The 7,500-nt window shown below is 55.9% G+C and overlaps 3 non-coding genes across 3 annotated transcripts in view; all 3 read left to right on the top strand.

Moving 5' to 3' along the window:
• Nucleotides 1-3,329: 3,329 nt before the first annotated feature.
• Nucleotides 3,330-5,239, top strand: LOC124592053. Its single transcript, XR_006977316.1, has one exon. It is a non-coding gene; the product is annotated as a small subunit ribosomal RNA (ribosomal RNA).
• Nucleotides 5,240-5,590: 351 nt separating this feature from the next.
• Nucleotides 5,591-5,745, top strand: LOC124592043. Its single transcript, XR_006977307.1, has one exon. It is a non-coding gene; the product is annotated as a 5.8S ribosomal RNA (ribosomal RNA).
• Nucleotides 5,746-5,933: 188 nt separating this feature from the next.
• The window catches only part of LOC124592046, a 4,222-nt gene continuing 2,655 nt past the window's right edge, over nt 5,934-7,500 (top strand). The window contains exon 1 of the ribosomal RNA XR_006977310.1: nt 5,934-7,500. This exon is cut by the window's right edge and continues 2,655 nt beyond it. This is a non-coding gene — a ribosomal RNA (large subunit ribosomal RNA).

Below are 7,500 nucleotides of genomic sequence, written 5' to 3'. Positions count from 1 at the left end.
CCTTAACCTAACCCATATTGTACCTTAACCTAACCCATATTGTACCTTAACCTAACCCATATTGTACCTTAACCTAACCCATATTGTACCTTAACCTAACCCATATTGTACCTTAACCTAACCCATATTGTACCTTAACCTAACCCATATTGTACCTTAACCTAACCCATGTTGCGCCTTAACCTAACCCATGTTGCGCCTTAACCTAACCCATGTTGCGCCTTAACCTAACCCATGTTGCGCCTTAACCTAACCCATGTTGCGCCTTAACCTAACCCATGTTGCGCCTTAACCTAACCCATGTTGCGCCTTAACCTAACCCATGTTGCGCCTTAACCTAACCCATGTTGCGCCTTAACCTAACCCATGTTGCGCCTTAACCTAACCCATGTTGCGCCTTAACCTAACCCATGTTGCGCCTTAACCTAACCTATGTTGCGCCTTAACCTAACCTATGTTGCGCCTTAACCTAACCTATGTTGCGCCTTAACCTAACCTATGTTGCGCCTTAACCTAACCTATGTTGCGCCTTAACCTAACCTATGTTGCGCCTTAACCTAACCTATGTTGCGCCTTAACCTAACCTATGTTGCGCCGTAACCTAACCTATGTTGCGCCGTAACCTAACCTATGTTGCGCCATAACCTAACCTATGTTGCGCCTTAACCTAACCTATGTTGCGCCTTAACCTAACCTATGTTGCGCCTTAACCTAACCTATGTTGCGCCGTAACCTAACCTATGTTGCGCCTTAACCTAACCTATGTTGCGCCTTAACCTAACCTATGTTGCGCCTTAACCTAACCTATGTTGCGCCTTAACCTAACCTATGTTGCGCCTTAACCTAACCTATGTTGCGCCTTAACCTAACCTATGTTGCGCCTTAACCTAACCTATGTTGCGCCGTAACCTAACCTATGTTGCGCCTTAACCTAACCTATGTTGCGCCTTAACCTAACCTATGTTGCGCCGTAACCTAACCTATGTTGCGCCTTAACCTAACCTATGTTGCGCCTTAACCTAACCTATGTTGCGCCTTAACCTAACCTATGTTGCGCCTTAACCTAACCTATGTTGCGCCTTAACCTAACCTATGTTGCGCCTTAACCTAACCTATGTTGCGCCTTAACCCAACACACGTTGGGCCTTAACCCAACACACGTTGGGCCTTAACCCAACACACGTTGGGCCTTAACCCAACACACGTTGGGCCTTAACCCAACACACGTTGGGCCTTAACCCAACACACGTTGGGCCTTAACCCAACACACGTTGGGCCTTAACCCAACACACGTTGGGCCTTAACCCAACACACGTTGGGCCTTAACCCAACACACGTTGGGCCTTAACCCAACACACGTTGGGCCTTAACCCAACACACGTTGGGCCTTAACCCAACACACGTTGGGCCTTAACCCAACACACGTTGGGCCTTAACCCAACACACGTTGGGCCTTAACCCAACACACGTTGGGCCTTAACCCAACACACGTTGGGCCTTAACCCAACACACGTTGGGCCTTAACCCAACACACGTTGGGCCTTAACCCAACACACGTTGGGCCTTAACCCAACACACGTTGGGCCTTAACCCAACACACGTTGGGCCTTAACCCAACACACGTTGGGCCTTAACCTGCTCTGTAATTGTCATACGACGCGTTAAATTAGTGTAGTGTTGCCTAACTGCAACCCCCGCAATATAGTTTGCTACTCGCACTGCCCGGTCCCCAGAGTATCGCTTCATGTTAAACACCTTGCAGCTATACACTGTAATGCGGATGGCGGCAGGACGTACATGCTCAATGCCCTTCGCAGTTGTTCATTGGCATTCGCATGGCGAAGCACAGCCTACGTTGTGGTACGGCTTGTGGCAACTGTCCGCTGATGTTGTACGTCCAAATCACACACTGTACCGCACATTGGTCCTCATGTACTGAATGATACATCGTGGTACATGTGTGACCGTACCACGACTGCGCCAACAACGGCGAACCATACGGTCCAAATATTGTGCACTCAGCTACGTGTCGTCTCCCTATAAGAGCTGGATTGCAGTATGGTATGCCGTGGATGGCGATCAGCATGAGCCGTCTGTTGATGTAGTGGCGCGTGTTGTCAGACGTAGTCGTCTCTTCTCACACACCGTGATAGCATGGTGCACTGCGTTCCACATCTGCGACATGCGACAGAGGCCGGTTGACAGTCGTTCGCGCAATGGACATCGCATACGTACGGGGGCCACCTTCCACGTGTTCGCGAAGCGTGCACATGTTGTTGCGTGTATGTGGGCAGACATAGTGTGTCGTGACACCTGACACAGGCATGCAACAATCGTTGAATTTGCAAATGGCGATGGACGTCTACGTTTGCTGGTGACGTTACGCAAATGAAGAACTGGTAAACCGTTGTGGTGCGGTTGTTCTCGCTAGAGGTGAATCAGTGATGGCGACGATCGGTTGAGCTACCAACCGGTTGTTTCAGCGATACCCACCATGCCCACGAACGTGAATGGCATGTGGGTGTGAAGCGATACGCGGCGGTGGCTGGGTGGGACCGTCCCCGGCCGGTGAGGGGGGGCCTTCCGGCGTGCTGGCCGCGCGGTGCGTGGGCGCACGCGCTACAGCCGGCTGGTGGGGGCGGCCAGTGGCAGGCGCGCCGGCCGACGGAGGCGGCAGGCGGCGCAGCTGCGCGCCGGCGCACCCTGCACGCGGCGCCGTGCGGCCAAAGTAGGTCCTCGCGGGCCCGGTGCGAAGCGCGGTGGACATCTGCAGTGTGCTGGTCCGATTGAGGACTGTGTGCGCTGAGGATGCGCCGCCGCCCGGCGCTCGGCGCCGCGACGCCGTCTGCTGCTCGGTCGCCTCTGCGGTTCTCGCAGGTGGATTGTATCGCAGCTGTGCGGACGTGTTGGCGCGTGCGCTGTGCTGGGAGAGTTCGCTTCGGCACCCAAGTGGGGCTTTTGTCCTTCTGTGGCGCTGGCGTTGGAGCTGCCGGCCACCGTAGGTGGCGCGTGTTGTCTCCCGCCGGCAATGCCACGACAGCACGCTCCCGGGCCTCTGTCGGCAGCGGCAAGCTCAGTTGGGAGCACGGGTGGTCGCACCTAAAGCGTCTACTCGCCAAACTCCGGGCGATTGCGCCTCTCTCGAACCCGACCAAGTACTTAGGACGGCGCTGCGCGCCGCCGGGACCTGAGAGGGTTTCGAGGTGTATTGTGCAGGGGAGCTCAGCCTCCTCCTGTTTGCAGAATAATTGAGCGGACGCTTGCGTGTTCGCGCGGGCCCCCGGGACACACTCCCGGGCGGCCGGCTGCTCAGCTCTAGTTGACGCAGCTCCCTGGTTGATCCTGCCAGTAGTCATATGCTTGTCTCAAAGATTAAGCCATGCATGTCTCAGTACAAGCCGCATTAAGGTGAAACCGCGAATGGCTCATTAAATCAGTTATGGTTCCTTAGATCGTACCCACGTTACTTGGATAACTGTGGTAATTCTAGAGCTAATACATGCAAACAGAGTCCCGACCAGAGATGGAAGGGACGCTTTTATTAGATCAAAACCAATCGGTCGGCTCGTCCGGTCTGTTTGCCTTGGTGACTCTGAATAACTTTGGGCTGATCGCACGGTCCTCGTACCGGCGACGCATCTTTCAAATGTCTGCCTTATCAACTGTCGATGGTAGGTTCTGCGCCTACCATGGTTGTAACGGGTAACGGGGAATCAGGGTTCGATTCCGGAGAGGGAGCCTGAGAAACGGCTACCACATCCAAGGAAGGCAGCAGGCGCGCAAATTACCCACTCCCGGCACGGGGAGGTAGTGACGAAAAATAACGATACGGGACTCATCCGAGGCCCCGTAATCGGAATGAGTACACTTTAAATCCTTTAACGAGTATCTATTGGAGGGCAAGTCTGGTGCCAGCAGCCGCGGTAATTCCAGCTCCAATAGCGTATATTAAAGTTGTTGCGGTTAAAAAGCTCGTAGTTGGATTTGTGTCCCACGCTGTTGGTTCACCGCCCGTCGGTGTTTAACTGGCATGTATCGTGGGACGTCCTGCCGGTGGGGCGAGCTGAAGGCGTGCGACGCGCCTCGTGCGTGCTCGTGCGTCCCGAGGCGGACCCCGTTGCAATCCTACCAGGGTGCTCTTGAGTGAGTGTCTCGGTGGGCCGGCACGTTTACTTTGAACAAATTAGAGTGCTTAAAGCAGGCAAGCCCGCCTGAATACTGTGTGCATGGAATAATGGAATAGGACCTCGGTTCTATTTTGTTGGTTTTCGGAACCCGAGGTAATGATTAATAGGGACAGGCGGGGGCATTCGTATTGCGACGTTAGAGGTGAAATTCTTGGATCGTCGCAAGACGAACAGAAGCGAAAGCATTTGCCAAGTATGTTTTCATTAATCAAGAACGAAAGTTAGAGGTTCGAAGGCGATCAGATACCGCCCTAGTTCTAACCATAAACGATGCCAGCCAGCGATCCGCCGCAGTTCCTCCGATGACTCGGCGGGCAGCCTCCGGGAAACCAAAGCTTTTGGGTTCCGGGGGAAGTATGGTTGCAAAGCTGAAACTTAAAGGAATTGACGGAAGGGCACCACCAGGAGTGGAGCCTGCGGCTTAATTTGACTCAACACGGGAAACCTCACCAGGCCCGGACACCGGAAGGATTGACAGATTGATAGCTCTTTCTTGATTCGGTGGGTGGTGGTGCATGGCCGTTCTTAGTTGGTGGAGCGATTTGTCTGGTTAATTCCGATAACGAACGAGACTCTAGCCTGCTAACTAGTCGCGTGACATCCTTCGTGCTGTCAGCGATTACTTTTCTTCTTAGAGGGACAGGCGGCTTCTAGCCGCACGAGATTGAGCAATAACAGGTCTGTGATGCCCTTAGATGTTCTGGGCCGCACGCGCGCTACACTGAAGGAATCAGCGTGTCTTCCTAGGCCGAAAGGTCGGGGTAACCCGCTGAACCTCCTTCGTGCTAGGGATTGGGGCTTGCAATTGTTCCCCATGAACGAGGAATTCCCAGTAAGCGCGAGTCATAAGCTCGCGTTGATTACGTCCCTGCCCTTTGTACACACCGCCCGTCGCTACTACCGATTGAATGATTTAGTGAGGTCTTCGGACTGGTACGCGGCATTGACTCTGTCGTTGCCGATGCTACCGGAAAGATGACCAAACTTGATCATTTAGAGGAAGTAAAAGTCGTAACAAGGTTTCCGTAGGTGAACCTGCGGAAGGATCATTACCGACTAGACTGCATGTCTTTCGATGTGCGTGTCGTGTCGCGCAACACGCTACCTGTACGGCTCGCAGTAGCCGTGCGCCGCGTGCGGAACCACGCGTGCTTCTCAAAACTAACGCCAATGTTGTGTGGTACGAGCGCTGAAGCGCTGGAGCGGCTGGCCTGCGGCACCTGGCGCCTGGCGCCGGTTTTGAATGACTTTCGCCCGACTGCCTGTCCGCTCCGGTGTGGAGCCGTACGACGCCCATCGGCCGTGAGGCCGTTGGACACAGAACGCTTGAACAGGGGCCGCCACACGCCTACGTCCCGCCTATGCAACTGTCTTGAAAGAGACAGTGTAAACTAAGAAAAGATCACCCAGGACGGTGGATCACTCGGCTCGTGGGTCGATGAAGAACGCAGCAAATTGCGCGTCGACATGTGAACTGCAGGACACATGAACATCGACGTTTCGAACGCACATTGCGGTCCATGGATTCCGTTCCCGGGCCACGTCTGGCTGAGGGTCGGCTACGTATACTGAAGCGCGCGGCGTTTGCCCCGCTTCGCAGACCTGGGAGCGTCGCGGCCGCCTGTGGGGCCGGCCGCGCCTCCTTAAACGTGCGATGCGCGCCCGTCGCCTGGCGGTTCGCATACCGGTACTTACTCGGTAGCGTGCACAGCCGGCTGGCGGTGTGGCGTGCGACACCTCGTACAACGACCTCAGAGCAGGCGAGACTACCCGCTGAATTTAAGCATATTACTAAGCGGAGGAAAAGAAACTAACAAGGATTCCCCCAGTAGCGGCGAGCGAACAGGGAAGAGTCCAGCACCGAACCCCGCAGGCTGCCGCCTGTCGTGGCATGTGGTGTTTGGGAGGGTCCACTACCCCGACGCCTCGCGCCGAGCCCAAGTCCAACTTGAATGAGGCCACGGCCCGTAGAGGGTGCCAGGCCCGTAGCGGCCGGTGCGAGCGTCGGCGGGACCTCTCCTTCGAGTCGGGTTGCTTGAGAGTGCAGCTCCAAGTGGGTGGTAAACTCCATCTGAGACTAAATATGACCACGAGACCGATAGCGAACAAGTACCGTGAGGGAAAGTTGAAAAGAACTTTGAAGAGAGAGTTCAAAAGTACGTGAAACCGTTCTGGGGTAAACGTGAGAAGTCCGAAAGGTCGAACGGGTGAGATTCACGCCCATCCGGCCACTGGCCTCCGCCCTCGGCAGATGGGGCCGGCCGCCCGCGCGGAGCAATCCGCGGCGGGGTCGTGTCCGGTTGCCTTTCCACTCGCCGCGGGGTGGGGCCGTTCCGGTGTGCGGTGGGCCGCACTTCTCCCCTAGTAGGACGTCGCGACCCGCTGGGTGCCGGCCTACGGCCCGGGTGCGCAGCCTGTCCTTCCGCGGGCCTCGGTTCGCGTCTGTTGGGCAGAGCCCCGGTGTCCTGGCTGGCTGCCCGGCGGTATATCTGGAGGAGTCGATTCGCCCCTTTGGGCGCTCGGGCTCCCGGCAAGCGCGCGCGGTTCTTCCCGGATGACGGACCTACCTGGCCCGGCCCCGGACCCGCGCCGCTGTTGGCTCGGGATGCTCTCGGGCGGAATAATCGCTCCCGTCAGCGGCGCTTCAGCTTTGGACAATTTCACGACCCGTCTTGAAACACGGACCAAGGAGTCTAACATGTGCGCGAGTCATTGGGCTGTACGAAACCTAAAGGCGTAATGAAAGTGAAGGTCTCGCCTTGCGCGGGCCGAGGGAGGATGGGGCTTCCCCGCCCTTCACGGGGCGGCGGCCTCCGCACTCCCGGGGCGTCTCGTCCTCATTGCGAGGTGAGGCGCACCTAGAGCGTACACGTTGGGACCCGAAAGATGGTGAACTATGCCTGGCCAGGACGAAGTCAGGGGAAACCCTGATGGAGGTCCGTAGCGATTCTGACGTGCAAATCGATCGTCGGAGCTGGGTATAGGGGCGAAAGACTAATCGAACCATCTAGTAGCTGGTTCCCTCCGAAGTTTCCCTCAGGATAGCTGGTGCTCGTACGAGTCTCATCCGGTAAAGCGAATGATTAGAGGCCTTGGGGCCGAAACGACCTCAACCTATTCTCAAACTTTAAATGGGTGAGATCTCCGGCTTGCTTGATATGCTGAAGCCGCGAGCAAACGACTCGGATCGGAGTGCCAAGTGGGCCACTTTTGGTAAGCAGAACTGGCGCTGTGGGATGAACCAAACGCCGAGTTAAGGCGCCCGAATCGACGCTCATGGGAAACCATGAAAGGCGTTGGTTGCTTAAGACAG

The sequence above is a fragment of the Schistocerca americana genome, unplaced genomic scaffold (genome assembly GCF_021461395.2).
Source record: "Schistocerca americana isolate TAMUIC-IGC-003095 unplaced genomic scaffold, iqSchAmer2.1 HiC_scaffold_894, whole genome shotgun sequence".
NCBI lineage: Eukaryota > Metazoa > Arthropoda > Insecta > Orthoptera > Acrididae > Schistocerca > Schistocerca americana.
This window is presented reverse-complemented; position numbering and strand designations above follow the sequence as displayed.